The 23,306-nt window shown below is 35.5% G+C and overlaps 1 pseudogene; it reads right to left on the minus strand.

Annotated features, from left to right (window-relative positions):
• Positions 1-8,158: 8,158 nt before the first annotated feature.
• On the minus strand, positions 8,159-9,768 carry LOC112644267 (josephin-1-like; annotated as a pseudogene).
• Between the last annotated feature and the right edge of the window lie 13,538 nt (positions 9,769-23,306).

A 23,306-nucleotide genomic window follows, 5' to 3' on the forward strand; every position in this document is an offset into this window, starting at 1 on the left:
CAGGGGTGGTGGAAAGGGAGGTGGGGGGGGGGTGGGAGTGACTGGGTGACAGGCACTGAGGGGGGCACTTGATGGGATGAGCACTGGGTGTTATGCTATATGTTGGCAAATCGAACTCCAATAAAAAATATACATACATACATACATAATTGTTCCTCATATCAGAGTCCTTGTAGTTTATAAACCAATTTGTAGTTGCTTTCCTACCTTTACTGAATAACTCAGTGAATGCTTTTTGAAGAGCAAAATAAATGAAAGAGTCAATTGACCAATTTCATTTATGGCAGGGATATCTGGAAAGGGACAAGCAGCAGAAAGGAAAGACACAAGAGAGAATGATGAGAGAAAGAGAGACCAAAACAATAGTATTTTTTATCCCTAACATTAAAAGGACAGCTAAAGCAAACAACACTAAATCTACATGCTTCTCTTGCCTTCTCCATCTTTAACAGGTCTGGAGTCAGAACAGCTTTCGTAAATGCCACAGCCACCTTTCTTTATACACCATTTTAGAAATTATTCCATTTACTAAATAGATTTCCACTAGTCAATACCATCTGTTTAGGTGCTGAGGTAAGATGAATTCTGACAATTTAAAAATATCATAGAGGGCAGTGTACTATTATATGTGTAAAGATAATTAATTGCATCCCCCAAAGATTTCACTACCTTCTAAGATTTTGTTGTTATTATTGGCTAATATTAACGGGACATTGGATGAAGAACACAGTCCAGAACATGACACAGGCCAATCCCCCAGCTGAAATAAAGCCTTATATTCAGCTAATAAATCTTTACAAGAAGTAGAAGTGTGGTAGTTTTTAAATCTTGTTCACTAACTTAAACAAAATATTTATTCATTTAGTATACTGCAGATTAAGAGGAAAACAGTGATTCTAAATGTTGAGGCCTGATCAGATATATAACCTCCAAGTGGCAGCTAGAATTTTAATATAGAATACTGATATTATCTATAATGAGTTACTGAGAAAAGTATATATGGTCAATTTGGTATTTTGTGCACTAAAACTAGCACTTCAAAGCCTTCATTTATTATAAGCATATGAAAAAGTCAACATTCTCAGTATTAAAAGTCAAATTCATGTTATCAATTTAAATTTCTTTTTTTTCAATTTAGATTTCATTTATACACTGGATTAATTTTTTCTCCAAATACACCTGCTTTCTTCTTTTTTTTTAATTTTTGTTTTAATCTTTGTGAAATACATCACATTGCACCAGAGACCTAGGTTAAAAATCTAGAATCATTCTAGGGTTTTACTTCATATTTAGTCACTATACGCGTTGGATTTCAAGGTCTTGATTCAGCCTCCTTATAATGCTGTGAAGCTACTGCTTCCCCATCACGACTGGAGATTCCTTTTGATATGTCTTGCCTGTACTTCTGAAACAGTATCCAAAATTGTCTTGGCTTCTATCTGTGCTCCCCTCATACTTGTCCTCCCCAGCTGAAGCCAACATGATCTACCTAGGGTCAACTTCAGTATTATTAACTCTCTCCTCTAAAACCATGCAATGTTCATTCAACACCTTTTGACTGAAGTTCCAATCTTTCAGAACAACATACAGAGTCCTAAAGAATGACACACAGGGTCCTTCAGAATTCTATCTATAGCTGTTTTTGTTTTTTGTTTTGTTTTGCTTTTCTTAACAAAGCCCACTGTGTGCCAATGCTTTGTCAAACTACTTAAGGTCCTTTTATTTGTCACAGTCCCTCATTCCAGTTATACCTGGTTATGCCATTCCTCTGCAGCTTTTCTATTCCTACTTGCACTGTCTGGGAGACCTTCACTCTTCTGACCAGCTAAAGAACATCTGGCCTTCTTTTAACACTCAACTCATGTGTTTGGCATTTTTAAAAGATTTATTTATTTATTTCAGAGAGAAAGAGAGACAGAGTGCATGAGCAGGGGGAGGGGCAGAGGGAGAAAGAAAGGGGAAACAAACACCCTGTTGAGTGCAGAGCCAGATACCCCCAGATCATGAGATCATGACCTGAGCTGAAACCAAGAGTCAAATGCTTAACCGACTGAGCCACCCAGGTGCCCCAGTCTTCTCATGACAACTTCCCTATTCCCTCCTCATCCAAATAGAATTGACCACTCCTAAACCTTTATCTACAATCTACTTTTTCTATATTTTCATAATCTGTAATATTTTTGTGCATTATTTGTTATCATTACCATCTAGGTCATAAGCAGCTAAAAAAAAGAGAGAGAAAATTTGTTTTCACATAGTGAGCCCCTAGAACCAGTCCATTTAAAACTTGATGTCAAAATAATGAATACATTTTCTGATATAAATTATTCCATTTATATAGCTTTTCCTAATATATATTTGATTTTCATTTGATCAAAAAACCATAAAATGATCATAACATGTAGCAATAAACATATTTGAAACATACACTGTATATTTCCCCCCTTGGATACTCTACCTTTTACTATGCTTTGTCCTTCATTTCAAGCAGCTAGACAGTTTGCTACTCAACACCTTATGCAACAAGGCAGAAAAGAGACATGCCATGCCTATTATTTTCTAAGAGCATAATTCCCTTAGCAAATGGAAAAACACTATGTATATTATTAATATTTAGGAGAGGTAGATTGAAGAAGGTAAGCTCCACTCTCACTCCAAAAAGAAAATTTTCCACTGGAAAAGAAGCAAGTGAGTGATGGCACATGATGAAGTCAGGATATTAAATGAGTGGTTCCCTCCCAATCACAGAGTCTAAACCTTATTTCCCAAACAGCACCGTGGAAGTAGAAAAAAAAAAAAAAAAAAAAAAAAGGCAAGCCTTTAGACAAGCTTCCAGGGATTTCTGTGCCTTATTTCTGAATGGAAATAGCAGCATGATTCTTGTGCCTATCAATGAGGAATGGAACTACAGGAAATAGGGCCAGGGGGTAAGGCAGGGAGGAAAAAAAATCCCTGAGTGGCAACATATGTGGATTGGTAACTGGGTGCAGACAAGAAGATGGACCTAACCAATACTGAAAGAAGATATTTAGGACCTAATAAGCCTCTCCAATGCCTTGTCCTATGTGAGATTTCCCAAAGCTTAGTATTACCTTGGAAAAATAGGAAGGGTAGGTTATGTCTTAAATAAAATTATGTTTCTGCCATATCGGCAGAAATGTAGTTGAGTTATAGAAAATAAACTCACTGAGGGGATCCCTGGGTGGCTCAGCGGTTTAGCGCCTGCCTTTGGTCCAGGGTGTGATCCTGGTGGCCGGGGATGGAGTCCCACGTCGGGCTCCCGGTGCATGGAGCCTGCTTCTCCCTCCTCCTGTGTCTCTGCCTCTCTCTCTCTCTCTCTCTCTCTCTCTCTCTATCATAAATAAATAAATAAATAAATAAATAAATAAATAAATAAATAATCTTTAAAAAAGAAAAGAAACTCACAGAGATTTCTACTTTCTGTATAAATTTGAGACAGAGTCTATCTCCAGCCAACTAACCGGTTTACTTTTGGCTGATTCATTTTCCAGTCACTTTTACAACTTCTTATTGAATGCCCTATCAGTTACTCAGGTGATTGAGTCAGCCATTCATATCACCATGATTGACAGATTTTTAATAAGGTAACTTTTGCCAATTAAATATAAATGCATATGCCTCACTACTCAGTACTATTATGTTTACTGGTACTCAACTTCAATTAATTCTTGGCTTGATTTCAAATTCCTCATATTTTAAGGAATTCAATGTGATTTTACAAGAAAATTGTTTAGAAAGTTCCACCACCACTCTTTTTGGCCCAACTGAGAATAACTGACTTGCACTTTTCTCAAGGAATGTACTGTTGTTGTTTTTTTATAGTTTATAAAGATTTGTGTGATTTTCTTGTTTTCTCTTCTCCTGTGAGCACTGGCAGGTCTATTTATTTTTGTGAATTAAACATTTTTGGGGGGACACCTGGGTGGCTCAGCAGTTGAGCATCTGCCTTTGGCTCAAGGCATGATCCTGGAATCTGGATTGAGTCCCACATCAGGTTCCCTGCAGGGAGCCTACTTCTCCTTCTGCCTGTGTCTCTCCCTCTCTCTCTGTGTCTGTCTCTCATGAATAAAAAAATAAATAAATAAATATTTTTTAAAAAATTTGTATCTCCTATGGAGTAGAGTAGACTTGTTTAAAGGTAGAGGTGCTCCACAGATATCTAGTGAATGAATGAGAAAAACAGTAAGTCATAATTATATTCTATAGAGCCAAAGTCACAAATGCATTTTAGAACCAAAACACATGAGGATAGAAAAGACTCCTGCCTATGGCCAAGAAAAATGTTACTATTCAAACTAATTCCTTCTTAAATAATGTTTCGAATTTAGGTATTTTGAATCACAAAATATCCTGATAAGTTACAAGTTCTCTTAAAAGAGTAATATTTAGGATATTCATGGGGTTTTCCAGAAGTTACAGGTCACTTTGGAAAAATATTTAACTGGATATTCATGCAGCGAGCTAGATAATCCTCTCTAGGGGATATTTTGTTTTTGTGTACATGGGAGTCTGAGTAATGTTCTTTTGAAGATTATCTTATACCATGAGGTGAGGTACTGTATCGGGTACCAGCTGCAATCTCCACATGGTTTTCTGTTCTAGTTTTGGAAAAACACATTGAAATAGACACATCTGAACATGATAAATGCAGGGATCACTGTAGCCGAGTCCTGTGCTCTGTAGGAAAGGATGCAGACAGTCAGTCAGATGGAGAGTTTAAAAGGGCATCCTGGCTGCCTAAGCAATCTGAAAACCATCAAAAGTGATAAATCTAGTGATATTCCCAGGTCATGTTCCAACCTTACAGTTCGAGTATAACCAAAGTTCAATTTATGATCTAATTTCTCCACTACATACTATCATAGTATGGTTTCCTTCTTGACAACATCACTTTTTGTCAACTGGGGTTCCATTCACCCACTCATACCAAACATTAAGTTCTAGTTCTCTTATTATTCGTTGCCCAGAATGAAATTGTACTGATGTTGTATATAATCTAAATGTGTGATATTGCCTTGTTATAATCCTGTCTAATGTTTATCATTCAGATTTGTGCATGCCTCTTGCCACTCACGTATATTGTGTGTCTGCCTTGAATCACATCTACCAGATGTCCCAACTACATTGATGAAACATGATAAACCAAAAATATGATTTCTTTTGTATTAATAATATCTGGTATAGATCTGTATCTCCTAAAAAAAAAACATTTTATTGCCTCTTTCCATATTTTTTTTCAGTATCTGCTCCATCCTGGACACAGTGATAGGCACTAGAAACGCATTTGACTGACTCATACTGAAAAGCCACAAGAGGAAAAGTGCCCATTAATGACTCAGAATGAGAATATCCATAGTGATGGTAAAGAGGGACTCCTGGGTAAAATGTCAGAAAGTTATGAATGTCTGATTAACCTCTCCTCACATTCTCACTGAAACACAGCACAAAATAAAAGGTAATATGGAAAGATTTGAAAGCACTGGAACTATTTTTTTCAATTTGTCAAATATCAATAGAATGTCCACCAACCAAAGTGTGATGAAGCCTTGAGGCAAAACAGCAGGTGCACACTAAGGAGAAAACATGATACTCAGCAGTATTGCAATCATTCACTCCCTACAGACCCAGACTTTTTTGTAACTAGAGGAAAATAAGTCACACCCTTATAATACTGGACCTAGTTTATAGAGCATTCAAAGATGTTTAAACCTTTCTCCCAGTCACATACTTCTTTTTATGCAATAATTCTTTCCTGCTTCAATTTCTACAAATGTGCTGTATTTGAAGGAGGAAAAAAGATGTATGTTAGTGCTTTATGTCTGGCAGTAGCTGTCAGGGACTTCACCCTGCCAAGGCATAGGAACAATACAATCTGGTCACTGCGGCTTACCATTTATTATCCTGAGAAAAGGCATTCTATAAAGTCTTTCCATTCATTCTGAAATAGGTAATTTCTGATACAAAATTAGAAGTTTTTTTCTGCTGTGTTTAAAAATACTGTAAACACTGAAACAAGTAAGATAAAACAAAATCTTGAGAGAGTTGTAGGTCAAAATATTAATAGTTGCTTTTCTTTCTCATTTTAGTATTTTCTTCATTTGTCAAATTTTCTAAAATAAACTTGTTTTATTCTTGCAGTCTTAAAGACTAATTCTCCAAAATAACTCCGTGAAACGATTTAAACTAGGTCAATCTTATGCTTTCAACAGACACTAGGACAGCTGGGATCTTGCTCTATTGGATTTGATTCAAAGATGATGTAGAATTTTGTGTTCTACACAGGAATTGCCATATGAGTCAACAGACTATATGACCTTGTTCAGACTTTAACTAGATAGGCTGGCTACACCAAGTGCTTGAAATATCTGCCTCTGAGGAAACTCAGAGTGAACAGGAATTGAACCAAATGATTTGTCAGAACACAGTGACTATTCAAGTAATTATCAAGAAGATGAGAGTTAATACATTTCACAAAAATCTCATCTCTGCCAGAACAATAGGAAATAGAATATTTCTTGGTAATGGTATCATTGATACGATATGCTTCGAAAATTTTAATTTCAAAAAAAAATTTTTTGAAAGAAAGAAAGAGTAAGGCGGGGAGGGGCAGAAGGAGAGGGAGAAAGACCATCTTAAGCAGGCTCTGAGCTGGGGGCAGAGCCTGAAGTGGGGTTTGATCTCACAACCATGACATCACGATCTGAGTCGAAATCAAGAGTCAGACACTTAACCAACCAGACACCCTTAATTTCAAATTTTAATGCAAAGTTTATATGAAATAGGAGAAATAAACTCAGGTGTTCAGGGACTTGTCACAAGGGTCAAATTAATTTATCTTTAAGTCTTACAAGCAACAACAGAATAGGAAAAGCTAATGTCACAGACAATAATAATAGCAATTACAACAAGAATACATGAGAATGCTAATACAAAAGTTTGGATGAATAGTTTCAAAAGACTACATTTTATTTAAGTTTCACAATTGTCCCAGCCTATTGCTTTTGGCAATATCATAGTCTACTAGTACTCACCTTTTCTACTATTTCCTTGTTAATTGACCTATCATGGAGTTTACATGTTATTTGACAAGATACCCTGTCTTCTTATCACCTTCTTCAGATGTATCCTTTTCGTTCTGGTTGGGCTAAACCTCCTCACTCACTGTGAATCTTGAAGTACTGAAGTACTCGATTCTTGGAAATTTAAAACCCAGTCCATATTCTGAAAGTGTGGTGAAGCAAGGCTTTGATGTGTAGTGGGGGGGGAGGGGGAAGGACTTAGATTCTGGCTGTGTTCATGGGTCTGTCAACGGATTGCCTTTCTTTTCCTGAAAAGAAAAAAAAAAGATATAACCAAAGACTATATTAATTTGTTCCCAGAGACTGAATGAACAGAATCACTGTACTTTGCAAAAACCTATTGTTTTGCAAGTCTTACTGACACCTGGTGGCTAAATCTCAACAGAGTTCATAGTAACCATCAATAAGCTGTTTTTGCAATAAAATATCTAGGATTTGCAACACATTTGACACTGAGGGAGAGCTAAATGTTTGACTACAGTCTAAGCAGAGTAAGAAATTCAGAGTCAAAGCAAAATCTTGGCAATTTATTCATGTTCAAAGACACTCATGGGTATTCGTTTTTAAGTTTTTACCCATGTTTTCAAAAACTCAATTCATCTATTCTAAGTTACTATGTGGAGACAATCTTCTGAGATTAATACCTCCAAGAGATATTTCTGATATTAAATAGATTTTGGTCAATTATTTTTCTACATACAAATGCACTAATAGAAGTGCATAATACCAACATTTAGTATTATGTAGTAGGTCCATTTTGTGCTCATTATTTTTTTATAATAAGCAACATAAAAATAGTATAAATTCACAACTCACAGAAAGTCTACACAGTGAATTACTGAGAGACTCAAGCCTTCTCATGGCTACAATTTTAATCCAGTGGTTCTCAAACTTTAGAGTGGTGAAAAATCACTTTATTCTTATTTTTAAATGAATATTGATAGGACACGCCCCTAGAATTTCTGTTTCAGATTCAGTAGACCTTGAGTGGAGATCAGGAATATATAATTAATCCTATTCTCAGACTTGTGTTTAGAAATCCCACTGGAATCCATCTCTCATCCTTCAATTTCTTCCGGTCTGTATCCTGATTGCCTCTGTAATCCCCCACTTCCATATCTGTCTCCCACCCAGTGTACATTTCTACTTTGTCCAATAACATCATCTTAGTTTTCTCTTAGTGAATGACTTCTGTACCCTCAGCCACTTTGAGCCAGTATGATTCAGAAATGCCTAACCCCATGCCTATTTGAAGGCTGGGCTGTGAGCCAGGCCTAGACAAGCAGGATATTCTATTCCCAGACCACAGCGATTGGTTCAAGGATGGGTTTCTGGTCTGCACTTAAAGGAGACTTATTATGGGAATTGTTGAGGAAAGATTACTCTCTTGCTGGGGTCACTTAGCTTGTAGAATATAAACTCAGAGATGCTGCTGGCCATACGTATCAGTCTGTGTGAAAGGTACAATCACACACATAAAAACAGCTTAGAGATGATGAAACATAGCTTTGTCTGTAGTCATTGTTTAAGCCCCTGGATTCATGTGTCTGAAACTAGATCAGTCACTAACTTTTTCTGTTGCGTGTATTCATAAGTTTCCTTTGTTTTGTTTCTGTTATATATAATGACAGATTCTGCAATTCTAGTTCCTTGGCATATAGACCACTTCATCTGTAAGCTCCTGCGATTTCTTCCCACATTTTTTGGACTTAACAGCATGAGTAAAATTTTACTAGGTGGCTCAGTGGTTGAGTGCCTGCCTTCCACTCAGGGCATGGTCCTGGGGTGCTGGGATCAGTCCTGCATCGGGCTCCCCCCAGGGAGACTGCTTCTCTCTCTATGTTTGCCTCTCTCTGTGTGTCTCTTGTGAATAAATGAATAAAATCTTAAAAAAATAATAAAATAAAATAAAATAGACTATCTTATAACTTTTTTTCCCCCACTGTAAAATCTGAGAGGAAAACCCTAGGAGATGTTTGGGGAAGTGGCAGGGGCAGACCCACTGTACGGGCTACAGCATATTACATAGGCGTGGGGGGCTGAGGTGAGGGACAGCTGGGTAGAGCTACATTACAAATCAGTGCTCCCACTCTAATGGGCCTCCACCTGTCTAGCACCACCAGCAGGAGTTCACAGTTCTCTCCTCCCAAGTGATGTTTTAGAAATTTCCAGAGCTGGCTTTCTCCTCCAGTCTACTCAGGCATCTTCAGTTTGGAGTTGAGGTTGAAGTAGGCACCTCCTGCCTCTCAAACCAGAGCCAGTGCTGCTTTTTGAGAGGCAACTTCAGTCGACCCCAGCACAGGCTGGAGGCCAGATTCATGATGAAACCCATGATGTTAGTGAGAGCAGCGGTACTGACATCCCCAGGCTTGTTCCACCACTCTGCTGCGTAGCGTATGGTTTGAAGTGCTGCCATAAAGGACGTTCACTTCATAGTTCCCATTTCCTAGTATGCTCTTCTTGTGGAGGTTCACCATGGTGCTTGGAGATAGCCCTTGGAAAATCTCTTGCAGCATTTCTGATATAAAGACCTTGCTGTCCTGGAAGATGTTATTGAGGCCACAAAGCTCCCTGCCCTGTTTTTCATGGTAGGTTTATGGAGGTGCTGCCTGGGGCAGCTCCAAAGATTCAGATTTGGCCTTGTCTCCTTCCATGGCACAGAACTCATGTTTTCATTTAAAGTTCCAGAGAGGGCTAAAAACACACCACTCTTCCCTCCAGAGTGGCTGCACCAGTTCACATTCCCACAAACAGTGCAGGAGGGTTCCCCTTTCTCTGCATCCTCTCCAACATTTGTGGTTTCCTGCCTTGTTAATTTTTCCCATTCTCACTGGTGTGAGGTGGTATCTTGTTGTGGTTTTGATTTGTATTTCCCTGATGGCAAGTGATGCAGAGCATTTTCTCATGTGCATGTTGGCCATATCTATGTCTTCCTCTGTGAGATTTCTCATCATGTCTTTTGCCCATTTCATGATTGGATTGTTTCTTTGGTGTTGAGTTTAATAAGTTCTTTTTAGATCTTGGAAACTAGCCCTTTATCCAACGTCCACAATAGCCAAACTGGAAGGAGCCTCGGTGTCCATCGAAAGATGAATGGATAAAGAAGATGTGGTCTATGTATACAATGGAATATTCCTCAGCCATTAGAAATGACAAATACCCACCATTTGCTTCAACGTGGATGGAACTGGAGGGTATTATGCTGAGTGAAGTAAGTCAATCGGAGAAGGACAAACATTGTATGTTCTCATTCATTTGGGGAATATAAATAATAGTGAAAGGGAATATAAGGGAAGGGAGAAGAAATGTGTGGGAAATATCAGAAAGGGAGACAGAACATGAAGACTCCTAACTCTGGGAAACGAACTAGGGGTGGTGGAAGGGGAGGAGGGCAGGGGGTGGGGGTGAATGGGTGACGGGCACTGAGGGGGGCACTTGATGGGATGAGCACTGGGTGTTATTCTGTATGTTGGTAAATTGAACACCAATAAAAAATAAATTTATTAAAAAAAATTGTAGAAAATGGAAGACCTTGTTTATTTCCCACCTTCCTCCCCCGCCCCCCCCTCAAAAAAAAAATCAGTTTTCTTATCATATTTTCCTCTCTGCAAATGCCTACCAAGCCACAATGCAGGAGGACCAGATGTAATTGGTCACATCACTCCTTTTCTTCTATTGCTTTCTTTCTTTAATTTATTTATTTTTAATTTATTCATGAGAGACACAGACGGAGAGAGATGCAGAGACACAGGCAGAGGGAGAAGCAGGCTCCATGCAGGGAGCCCGACGTGGGACTCGATCCCTGATCCCAGGACCATGACCTGAGCCAAAGGAAGGTGCCCAACCACTGAGCCACCCAGGCGTCCCTTCTTCTATTTCTTTCAAACAACAAAGCCACTGACTGAGGAGATGAGGGTTGGGTGGTGAGTAAAACACAAAATTGGAGCAGTTCGCTAGCGAGGGAGGGCCAGCTGGCCTGGGTCGGTGTGCGCCGGGGCCTCAGGGGCGGCTCCCCCAGAACGTGCCCCTCTCACGCTCTCCCCGCGCCCCCCGCTTCTTGCTCCCCCTCACCCCCTTCCCCAGCCAGGAGACAACGCCAGTCAGCTGCAGAGAGAACCAAGCTGGCGGGGAAAGTGGCTGTAATAGTATCACGGCCTTCTCCTCCTCATTATATTCAGAATACAGTAAAACCATCATGACCTGGCTTCAACTTCTACTCCTGTCACTACCCCAATTGCTCAAATACCGTCCAGCCAACCTAGAATTTCTCCACTAGCTCTTCCTTCATCTAAGTTGATTGTTGAACTATTATTATTATTACTATTAATGCACTGAAATGTACATCCTCTCTTTCTGCACATAGAGAGCTCCTAGTCACCTTTCGGACAGCAGCCAAATGCCATTTGTATAAGATCATCCATAGCCACCTCCCCTAAAAGTTGTTCTCCCTGTTAGTGTGTATTATTGCATCCTATTCTTTTCCTTCATCACATTTTTCACATTTCAACTATGGATTTATTTCTGTTTGCTTGTTTAATATCAGTCCAAAACAGCAAAAACTATGTGCATTTTGTTGAATACCGACACTAAGTACTCTAAAAATAGTTTGTTGAACAGATTATATAAACATATTTTTAAATAAGGCTAGTCTTATACAGCTCAATTAAAAGGAGAAATGAAACACATTACATTTAAGTTAGCTTTTACTCCAAAATAACAAATTACTGCTGTCTGGCAAGTTAGACTGAGGCTGGTTAACAGACCTCTAATATTTGGCAGCAGCATGCTAATCCATATATTTTAATTCTAGCAAAATTGTTATAAATATTAGTCCATTTAGTTATACAGTTGTCAAAACTTTGCTAGTGTCCATCTGGATAATGTTTTATAGTTTCAAATGACTATTTGCAAATCTCCATGTTTATCTCAACTATTCACACCTGCTTTGAATAATAACCAAGGTGACCTCTGCTGATACAACCTATTGGTTGGCAAAAGAACCAACTAACTCCTAGTTCTTCCTCCTTCTCAAGGCAGGGGAACAAATACTCTCCATGAAGGTTGTCTTAACTTCAATACTACATGAAATGACCTCATTCAAGTATATTCTCTGTTGTCTGTCCTTTGACTTTTTCCTCAGTTATGTAAATTCAGTCATTTGCTTATTTTTGGAAAAATCTGTTGTAAGCCAGTGAAAGACTGGCATCATACTTGATAAATATAAACTTCTTTTAAAATAATTAAAATGTTTTCGATAATTTAAAAAAACTCACTTTTGAAGTGAAATTGTACATGAAAAACAAAACAAAACAAGAGAAGTGCAGTTGATTTTTATTACCTAGACACTCACCTTACTTGTTTCAAATACAAGCATCTAAGGAAAATTGAAATTTCTCGATTATTTGTTTTATTTATATATTTAATATTTATTATTTGTAGCACAACATTGTTTTATTTCACTATTTCAGTATTCTTTCACTTACATAGAATGTAGTTTCTTTTTCTCATTAAGTTCATTCCCTAGTATTAATAGGTTTTATTTTCTAGTCCAGAAACAGTTTCTATAGGAAAATGGATTCCAAATCACAAGCAATTAATATTAAGCCTTTTGTATTACAAACTCCTATGTTTGAGGATTCTTTGGGGGGGAGAGTGGTAAAAAATCCAACCTAATCTTCACCGTAAAGGATCTCAAGATAAATTCAAGGATCTAAGAACTAAGAATACATAAAGCATTATTAAAGGGATTTAAATAATAGTTTTAGGAAGAGTTAATTTATCAACCAGGTTTATTTACATTTTGGCAAATGTCTAGCACAACACTGAAGAGGAAATATGAGAGTAATATGTATGTATTGTTCCTGACTGCAGTTAAAAAAAAACTCTTAACATATCACCAAAATATATGATTTGCAATAGTTTTCTGAGAGGTGCTCCCATTCTTTGTTTTCAATTTTTTTTTTAGTTAATGGGTACTAAACTTCGTAACACAGTTTGATATAGCGATCAATATCATGATACTATTTTATTTCTTCTTTAACTTGTTTTTGTAAAAATTACATTAATAGATTTCCTTATATCAACTAATTTTTGAAGTCATGCGATTCCTTTATAAGGTATTTTTTCATTAATACAGTGATAGGTTGTACTTCCTAATTCTTTGAGCTTCACATCTTTGCTTAAATATGAAGATGCTCTTTTCTTTTTTTGCATTCTTTCTGTTGTTTGCTATCCGGGTTTTTGCTCAACTTGGAGAATTTGTTGGAAGGTCTGGAAAAATTAAAATTAAAAAACTATAGCTTCCTTGAAGGGTTGGTAAAATTTAGTTCCCATGTTACATTTGCATACTTTTTTACTTGTGTTTCCCCCAGTCTCATCTCATCTGTAAGTTCCTTCAGTTTAGAGACCAGACTCTTCACCTTTGAAGATCCAGCACTTAATGTAGACTTTGCCACATAGCATATAGTCTATGAATTCAGTTAATTCAGTGAATTAACAAAGTGATGCAGTTGGAGAATTCTTTGGATCTGGCCAAGCAAGTAAAATGAAAGGAAGAGTTTTATTTAAGCAATTTTCCAAACTGTAAATTTTCTCCCAAACAATAAATGCCCCTCTGCTTTAAGATAAAAAGAGCATATGTAAAAATTTTTCTTATAACAATATTATTATCTGGGTGCTATTCTCTCAACTCATTCAAGTCTAATTTGACTTTCATTCAGTTTTCATGAGTTTTAAATATCGCAGGCTATAGCCAAACAATAAACTTTTAATGTTAATTTTGTCTTTGAAGAAATGATAGACTTCAAGAGGAAATGTTAAGATAGAGAAGACAACCAAATTTTGCATATACAAAAAAGTGTTTGTATATGTTTTAAAAGGCCTGAAAATCTCTACCTGTGTTTTGCTCTTTCAAAACTAAGGAACTGAGAAATAATGGACTATAATGAATGCACATATATTTGTTACTCATGTTTGGAGATGAACCCATAATGTTTTTTTCTTCAATTATTAACAATTGAAAATTTTAGCATACTTGAAAATAAAAGTGTACTTAACATTCAGAATATCTACCGTATTCCAACTCTGAATTTTTCATCTCTTTATTAAATGTGCTGAGCTCTCCCTCTTTATAGACCACTTAAGCTCTCTCATGAAATAGACTGTCTTCTTTATCTTTATATCCTTTACTATCCCTAGCATAATGCCATTGATGAAGTAAAACATTCTGTAAATATATTTGAATTTCTTTTTAAAAATTATAAAAAATGCTAATGTAAAACTATGACATTAAGAGACCACATAAAACAGAAAGATTAAAAGATATACCAAAAGCTAACAAACCATATAGGAAACACGATTGTGCAAATTTTAATATATTGTTCTCTCTCTATTGTAAATATTTCCACTGGCTTGTTTGTACAAGGCCAAATATCTCTTTTGTTATTACCCAATACTTTTCCTTCAACACATAAATACTTCTTCTCTAAATTCTTTTTTCCTGAATCAGAAGTTCTTATAGTTGGAATTACTAATCATAAAACCACAGAGAGTTCAAAGTCTAAATTTACCCAAATGTAAGACTTTTTCATGAAATGCTAAAAATAAAAATAATTATTGAGAAAACAAATATAAATTGTATTGGCATGACAAGCAGATTTTAGGTAAATGAATGCAAATGGAAAGTTTCAGAACTTTACAAAATCCCGAAACAGACATTTTTCTTCCAGTCTTTTCTTTGGTGATTAAGATCCATTTTAGAAAGATTGAAGTCAAGGGAATTATTCACATATATACTTAGCACTATTGAAGCATTAGGCTGACAATCTTTCTCACTGTATTTTTCCACATTATAAAGTGCCCCAAGCATTATAGTAATTTCCCCCCCTGGAATATATAAATTGCCTTATATAAACTCTGACTATTGTTGCTGAGTTGGGCTTTAGGATTTTCTCTTGGGGCATTATAATAAGCTAAGCACCTATATTTGCCTTAAAATTCATTGTCCAACCACATAAGCCTCCAATGTGACAAATCCCATTATTTTGTGGCTCTTTTGTCTAACCCTAACAAATTTTTTTTAAAAGCATTTTAGCTGCTTTCTACATAGAAGTAAATAATTATTTTGAAAAAAACACAATAGTCCTTATAGGTAAAAGTGTCATGCCAAATGGAACAAACCACATTTCTGTACATTTTTTTTAACTTTCTATAGCTTATTTTGGGGACTGTGTCAATTAATTTATTGGATGGCTATTGTATGTCAGGCTAGGGATTGGCAGTAAACCAAGTCGTGAATAATTAAGTGGGTGTTGAAAGATATGAGACAAATGTTTTGTTGAGGAAAGTAGGAGTAAGAGAGAGAATTAGATAAATGCAGAGGCCCAGGATGTACATTGCTCAGGAAATTCTGTTATTCCTTACTGTCCTCTATCAGAGGAATGTACTGAATAAGACTGGTAAATTGAGAGTAGCTAAGTGTTCCTTGTTACAGTTATATCAGTTGTTCACAATGATGCGCTCCTACTGAGAAGGATGGATTAAATTAGGTTGCCTGTAATTTATTCAGTGGTAAAGTGTAGAGAAAATTCACTAGGAAGTAAAAAGGAATAGCTTGCAGAATTGAAAATGCTGGTTTAAATATTTCTTTTGTTACTTCTCTGTGGGTCCAGAATAATGGTGTTCTATAGAAAACCCACTAGTTTACTAAACCTGGACACTTAAAACTGAATTTAGGATTACATATTTGTTTTCTGAGATCTTGGGTAAGTGTTATAAAAGCAGAGACAGCAACTCTCATGTTTATATCTTCTTCCAAGTCACAACCCCCAGATTCCAAAGGGACTCAATAAATACATGTTAAATAAATGAATAGGTACATTAAAATCCTGTCTATTGGTGGCATCATTTCTTTGTTTAGATTAAGAAAAAAGGAAACAAAATGATAGAAAATGCTGAAATAAAGAGAAAATTAACATTTCAAAAACTGTTTTTAGCTAGTACACTAAATCTTCCACCTGCATCAAAGCTAAGTAGTAACAGGGTTAGTAATCCAAGTATAGACAGAACAATTGTGTGAATAGTATTATTATGACCTTTTCCCTTTTTCTTTATGTTTAGAAACTATCAAATTACATTCTGGTCATGCGCAGGATTAATGGGAGAATGAGGTGGCCAAAGAACATGGCAGTTATTACTGAATTTGAACAGTAGGATAAAATCTCATACACCTTAATATGTCCCAGAGCAGCACATGTCCTAACACTAAAAATGAAACATTAGTTGCAAAGCATTATCATGCCAGAGAACGTTGTTACTGTGAGATTTTTAAGAATCTTTAAATAGCTGGTATTTAAAGAAATAAGAGCATTATAATTGGGAGATACTTAATTCAGTTATGAATATACTCTCCAGACAAATGAATTACTTTTCAACGGAGAACCATACTACATTCGGACTATAAAATAAAATTAACTAACTCAGTGTCACAGTACACAGAGATTTCAAACACAAAAAGCACGTTACCTGAGCATGAGCCAGAAACTCGGTTTTCCAGGCGTAGACCTAGATGAGAGCTGTAATTCATGTCATTTTATGACATTTCATGGAACATTTGGTCATTATGACATTTATGATGCAATGAAATAGGCCATAAAATGCTGTAAATTGTTGGGAACAAAAGACATTCATATTTGTGATGGGCATTTGAGTTTCAATCACAACGTTAGTAGGTTAAATCAAGACCCAACTTGGAGTTGAATGTTAAAGTTTTAGTTTAACATTGTGGTTTCTTTTTCCTTTCACCTTCCACAGCTCTCTTTAAACTTTCTTCCTCTCCACTCCCTTTCTCTTGTTCTTTCTTCTTTCTTTATTAAATCAGATGAGTTTTACAGGCCTATGAGTAAAAAAAGAGGGTTTTTTCATATTTACTATTTCAGTATTTCTAGAGAGTGAAAAAAATCTATAGTCTATATGAATAAGAATAGCAGATCAAGAAATTGCAAGGTACATGATTGTCCGTTTGTATATATCTTATGCATGTGGGACATGCAGAATTTGTAATAAGTGATGACTGTGTTTTTCCTAAATTTGGTAATATTATTTCCTAAAAACTTACTTTAGCACCTACTGTAAGTTTTTTTTAAACGTCAGAAGTGGTCTTATTGAATTATGCATGATATTAATACAAAACTTTTTTTTTTTTCCACGAAATAGATTTGGGATGCATCGCTATTCATTTTAGGAAGAGAAAGACAAATGTATGCCAGAGAGCATTTCACTAACAAAGTTTGGCTATGCTTTTAAATCTTGTTACTTCTTTGCTTAGATTAGGACCTAGAAAGTCACCAGAGCATCATTTGAATATTAAACTTTCGCATAAGATTCATTACCACCAAATTGTTCCAAAAGTGTAATCAACCACAATGCTCAATCAATGTATAAGTGCCCAGCTGCAAAATACGTGAAGGCAAGTAACAGTATTGCTGTTATTACCAAGAATTCGACATTCCAAACTTGCAATGCTATCGCTGGTTCACAAATAAAAGATTAATTTCCTTGTCAAATGCATATAAACTACTCTACTTTCCAATTATTATCTACTTGTAAACTCACCTTTCATTATTGGGGTGAAAGATAAAGACAGCTATTTGACATACTTCTGATATTAAAGAAACAACATATGAAATTTTATTTTTAGAAAAATATTTCCAATGTTATTTTGTAGGGTATAGAAAAATATAGTGGTACATAAATAAGCTCAGTGACATGAAAATACTTTAATTAAAAAATTATAGGGGCACCTGGGTGGCTCAATCAGTTAAGCATATGCCTTCAGCTGAGATTAATATCCCAGAATCTGGAATCAAATCCCACATCAGGCTCTCCACTTAGTGGGAAGCCTGCTTCTCCCTCTGCTTACCGCTCCCCCTGCTTGTGCTTTCTCTATCTCTCTCTGTCAAATATATAAATAAAATCTTTTTAAAAAATTATACTAGTATAATTACTCTCATTCAATGTATTTGAACCACATTGTTTTATTCACTGTTTCTCATTTAACCTTGTATGGTATTTGTGGTTGAAGACCAGAGTAAGTCATGGGAGGAAAAGGCAGAAAGGGTTTATTAGGAAAGATAAATTGTACTGTTTTAATTTAAGAAAAAAGTCCCTGTCATGAGAAAAAGCATATTGTTTACAAGGAGATCCCCTCCCTTACTGCCTCTATCACCCTCAATGAAACTATATCATTCTTAAACAGTCTTAGATTCAGCTTCATGTAATATTGATTGGTAGACTTCATATGCCCACACTCTCCTAAATGTCTGCAAGTAGAGTAACTTAGTGTAGTCCTCAAGAAAACTCTCTGAGGACAATATTACTCCATTTTACAGAAGGTGAAACAGACTTGAGAATCGTACTCAAGGTCACATGGAGATTGTTTCCAGGAAAGGGCTTTGAATCCACAGCTTCCTAGAATTTAGCACTCTACTTCCTATGAATAAAGTCAAGTCTATGTCTTCCTTTCCAAACTGTATATCTTTTATTTCCTTTTCTTGCCTTATTGAATAGTAAGCACTTTTAGGACAATGTTTAAAAGGAGTGATGGGGCGGGGGCGCATTCTTGCCTTATACCTGATCTTGGTGGGAAAGCTTCAAAGTTCTCACCATTAAGAATGATGTTTGCTATAAGTTGTTTGCAGATAGCCTTTATCAAATTTGAGAATGTTCTTCTTTATTCCTAGTTTTTATTCCTAGTTATTAATTGGTATTAGATTTTGTCAAATGCTCTTTCTGCATCTATTGATATAATCGTATGTTTGTTTTTGGTTTTGTTTTTGTTTTGTCTGTCGATGTGATAGATCACATGAATTGAGGGTTTTTTTTGTTTTTATGAATTGACTTTTGAATGTTGAAACACCCAAGAAGGGGCAGCCCTGGTGGCTGGGGCAGCCCTGGTGGCTCAAGCGGTTTAACGCCGCCTTCGGCCCAGGGTCTGATCCTGGAGACCTGGGATCGAGTCCCGCGTCAGGCTTCTTGCATGGCGCCTGCTTCTCCCTCTGCCTGTGTCTCTGCTTCTCTCTCTCCTCTCTGTGTATTCTCAGAAATAAATAAATAAAATCTTAAAAAAAAAAAAAAAAGAAAGAAACACCCAAGAATATCTGGGAGAAAACAAGTTGGTCGTGGTATACAATTCTTTTTAGACCTTTTGGATTTGATTTGCTAATGTTTTTTGGAGGATTTCTGCATCTATATTCATGAGAGAAATTGGTCTGTAGCTTTCTTTTCTCTTAGCATATTTGTCTGGTTTTGGTATTTGATTAATGTAGGCCTCATATAGTGAGTTAGGTAATATTCCTTCTGCTTCTATCCTTTGAAAGAGATTATAAGGAATTGGTATAACTTTTTCCCTAAAAATTTAATAGAATTCATCGGTGAACCCATCTGGGCCTAGTGCTTTCTGGTTTGGAAGGCCATTAACAATTAATTCAATTCAATTTCTTTAATAGATATAGGTCGGTTTAGATCATCTATTTCTTCTTGTGTGAGTTTTGGCAGATTATATCTTTCAAGGAGTTGGCCCATTTCATCAAGGTTCTCAAATTTGTGGGCATAGAGATGTTCATATTATTCCTTTATTATCCTTTTACTATTCATGAGATTTGCAGTGATAGATATCCCCTCTTTCATTTGTAACATTAGTAATTTGTATCTTTTCTCTTTCTCTTAACTTGGCTAGAAGCTTATCAGTTTATTGATCTTTTTAAAGATCTTTTGGTTTTATTGATTTGCTCTTTAGATTTCCTGTTTTCAATGTCATTGGTTTCGGTTCTATGCTTATTTTTTTACTCTGCTTACTTTAGATTTAATTTGTTCTTTTTCTAGTTTCCTAAAGTGAAAATTCACTTTACTGATTTTACATCTTATTTTCTTTCTTTTTTTTTTTTTTTTTTTATTTATGATAGTCACAGAGAGAGAGAGAGAGAGAGAGAGAGGCAGAGACACAGGCAGAGGGAGAAGCAGGCTCCATGCACCGGGAGCCCGATGTGGGATATTCCATCCCGGGTCTCCAGGATCGCGCCCTGGGCCAAAGGCAGGCGCCAAACAGCTGCGCCACCCAGGGATCCCTACATCTTATTTTCTAATGTATGAAGTCAATTCTATAAACTGCCTTATAAGCATGGCTTTCACAGCATCACACAAATTTTGATAATTCTTCTTTTCATTTTTATTTAGTTCAAAATATTATTTCTCTTGAGATTTCTTCCTTGACCCATGTGTTAGTCAGAAGTGAGTTGCTTAATCTCACTTCTAGGATTTTCTAGTTATCTTTCTATCATCAATTTCTAGTTTTATTCTGTGGTCTAAGGGCAGACATTGTATGACTTCCATTCTTTTAAATTTGTGAAGGTGTATATCATAGCCCAGAATATGGAATCTTGATGAATGTTCTCTATGAGGTTGAGAAAATATATATTCTGCTATTGTTGGATAAAGTAGTATATAGGAGTTAATTACATCCAGTTTATTGATAATATAGTTGAGTTTAATTATGTCCTTACTGATTTCTTCATGGTGGATCTGTTCATTTCCAAGAAGGGGATGTTGACGTCTCCAACTATAATACATTCATGTATTTCTCCTTGTGGTCCTATCAGTTTTTGCCTTTTGTAGTTTGATGCTTTGCTTTAAGAATTATTTGTCTTATTGGAGAATTGACACTTTTATGTTTATGTAATACCTTTCCTTATCCTTGATAACTTTCCTTCCTTTGAAATCTACATTGTATAAAATTAATATAGGTTCTCTTGTTTTCCTTTAGATTAGTGTTAGCATGGTATAATTTTCTCCACCCATCTATTTTCAATATATATGTTTTTTATAACCTGTGCTTCTTATAGAAAGCATATAGTTGGGTCGTGGGGTTTTTTTTGTTTGTTTGTTTGTTTGTTTTAATCTGCTCAATCTCTGTCTTTTAATTGGTGTGTAGACCATTGATACCCAAAGTGATTACTGGTATAGTTGGATTAATATCTACCATATTTGCTACTGTTTTCTATTTCTTGCACTTGTCTTTGTTCTTATTTTTGCCTTCCACCCCTTTTTTGCCTTTTTCAGTTTGAATCAAACATTTTGTATGATTCTCATTTTCCCTCTTTTTTTAGCATATTGGATATACTTCTTTATACTACCTTTTTAGTGGTTGCTCTAGATTTTACAGTACACATTTATAACCAATCCAAGTTCAATTTCAAATAACACTATACCACTTCACAAGTAGTATCATTACCTTATAATAGCAAAATAATCCAAATTTCCTCCTTCTGATTGCTTGTATCATTGCTTTTATTCATTTCAATTATGTATAACCATACATAAGCATATAAACCCATTAGGTATATACATACACACATAATTGAATACATCGCTGCCTTAGTTATTTTAAATAGACTGTTATCTATTAGCTCCATTAAGAAATAGAAAAAGGTTTTATTTTATCTTCACTTATTTCTTCATTGATGCTTTTTCTTTTTTTAGGTAGATTCAAGATTCTCACTCATATTATTGTCTTTTTCAAAAACAAACAAACAAACAAAAACAAAAACAAAAAAACCAACTTCTTCCAACATATCTTGCAAGGCAAGTCTACTAGCAACAAATTCCTTCACTTTTTGTTTGAGAAAGTCCTATTTCTTCTTTACTTTTAAAGAATAATTTTGCTAAGTATGGTAGTTGTTGGGTTTTGTTTTTTTTTCCTCTCAACACTTTAAATATTTCATTCCATTCTCCTATTGCTGGAATGGTTTCTGAAAAGTCTGATGTAATTATTATATTTATTCCTCTCTCTATATAAGGCATGTTTTTCTATTATTTTGCTTGTTTGCCTCTGGCTTCTTTCAGGACCTTTTCTCTCTTTGATAATTTTGCAATTGAAGATGATATGCCTAGGTGTACCTATTTCTTATATCCTTTTACCTAGTGACATCATTAATCTATCTTGGAAACAAGAATGCATGTCGCCAAAAGTCCATTTTATTATTGAAAATTTTATTGCTGGAACACATTAACAGTATCTGTGAATCTGAATTATAAAACTGTGTTAAGCATTATAGTACCAGTAAGTTAAAGCTACAGAATTTTGTGTCCTTATACTTTTAGTTTTGAAAAATAAAATTTCAATTTACCTGGAATAAAATTCACTATTTGTGGCATAAGTTTTATAGGGTTTAATAAATGCAGAGTCAGGTATCTACCACCACAGTCATGATATATGTCAGTTCATTACTCCCCAAATTCTCTTATGTGGCTCATTTGTAGTCAACCTCTACATGAACCCCAAATCCCCAAATCATATGAAAAAATGACATGTTCTAACTTCTACAGTTTTACATTTTGAAGAATGTTATATGAAGATAGAATATATAACTTTTGATGTTTAACATCTCCACTTAGCAAAATGTATTTGAGGAGTGTTCATATTATTGCATGCAAGTGGAATTTTATCACATTGACGTTTCAAAGTTTGTTTACTTAATCAACAATTGAAATACAAATGGCTTGGCTTCAGTTATTGGTAATTAAGAATAAAGCTGCTATAATTCAGAAACAGGTTTTTATGTAATTATAGGTTTTCACTTCCCTAGCATGAATACCTAGGAGAAGGATAATAGGATCATATGGCAAATATATGTTGACTTTATAAGGAACTGCCAACCTGTTTTCCAAAGCAATTGTATTATTTTACATTCATATCAGCAAAATGTGAAAGTCCCAGCTGCCTACCTCCTCACTAGCACTTGTTATGGTAAGGGTTTTTTGTGTTGTTGTATTTTCTTATGCTAATCATATATACCTGTACATCATGTGGCTTTAAGTTACATTACCTGTATTAAATATCTTTTTATATGCTTACGTGTCATTAAAATATCTTCCTTGGTTGCAGTATCTATTCAGACTTTTTGCTCAAGTTTTATATATTTTTTATTTGTTTGGTTTTCAGAAATCTTTTTGTGTTCTAGATACAAGTCCTTTGCAGGTGTTTTCTCAGCTCTGTGGCTGATCTATATTCTCTTAATAGTTCTTTCACAAAACAAAAGGTATTAATTTGATAAAGTCTAATTTATCAAATTTTTTTCATGTGATATGTTCCTGGTATCCTATATAATAACTCTGACTACCCTGAGATTGTAAAGATTTTCACCCATAATATCT

This window comes from Canis lupus, chromosome 32 (genome assembly GCF_003254725.2).
Source record: "Canis lupus dingo isolate Sandy chromosome 32, ASM325472v2, whole genome shotgun sequence".
NCBI lineage: Eukaryota > Metazoa > Chordata > Mammalia > Carnivora > Canidae > Canis > Canis lupus.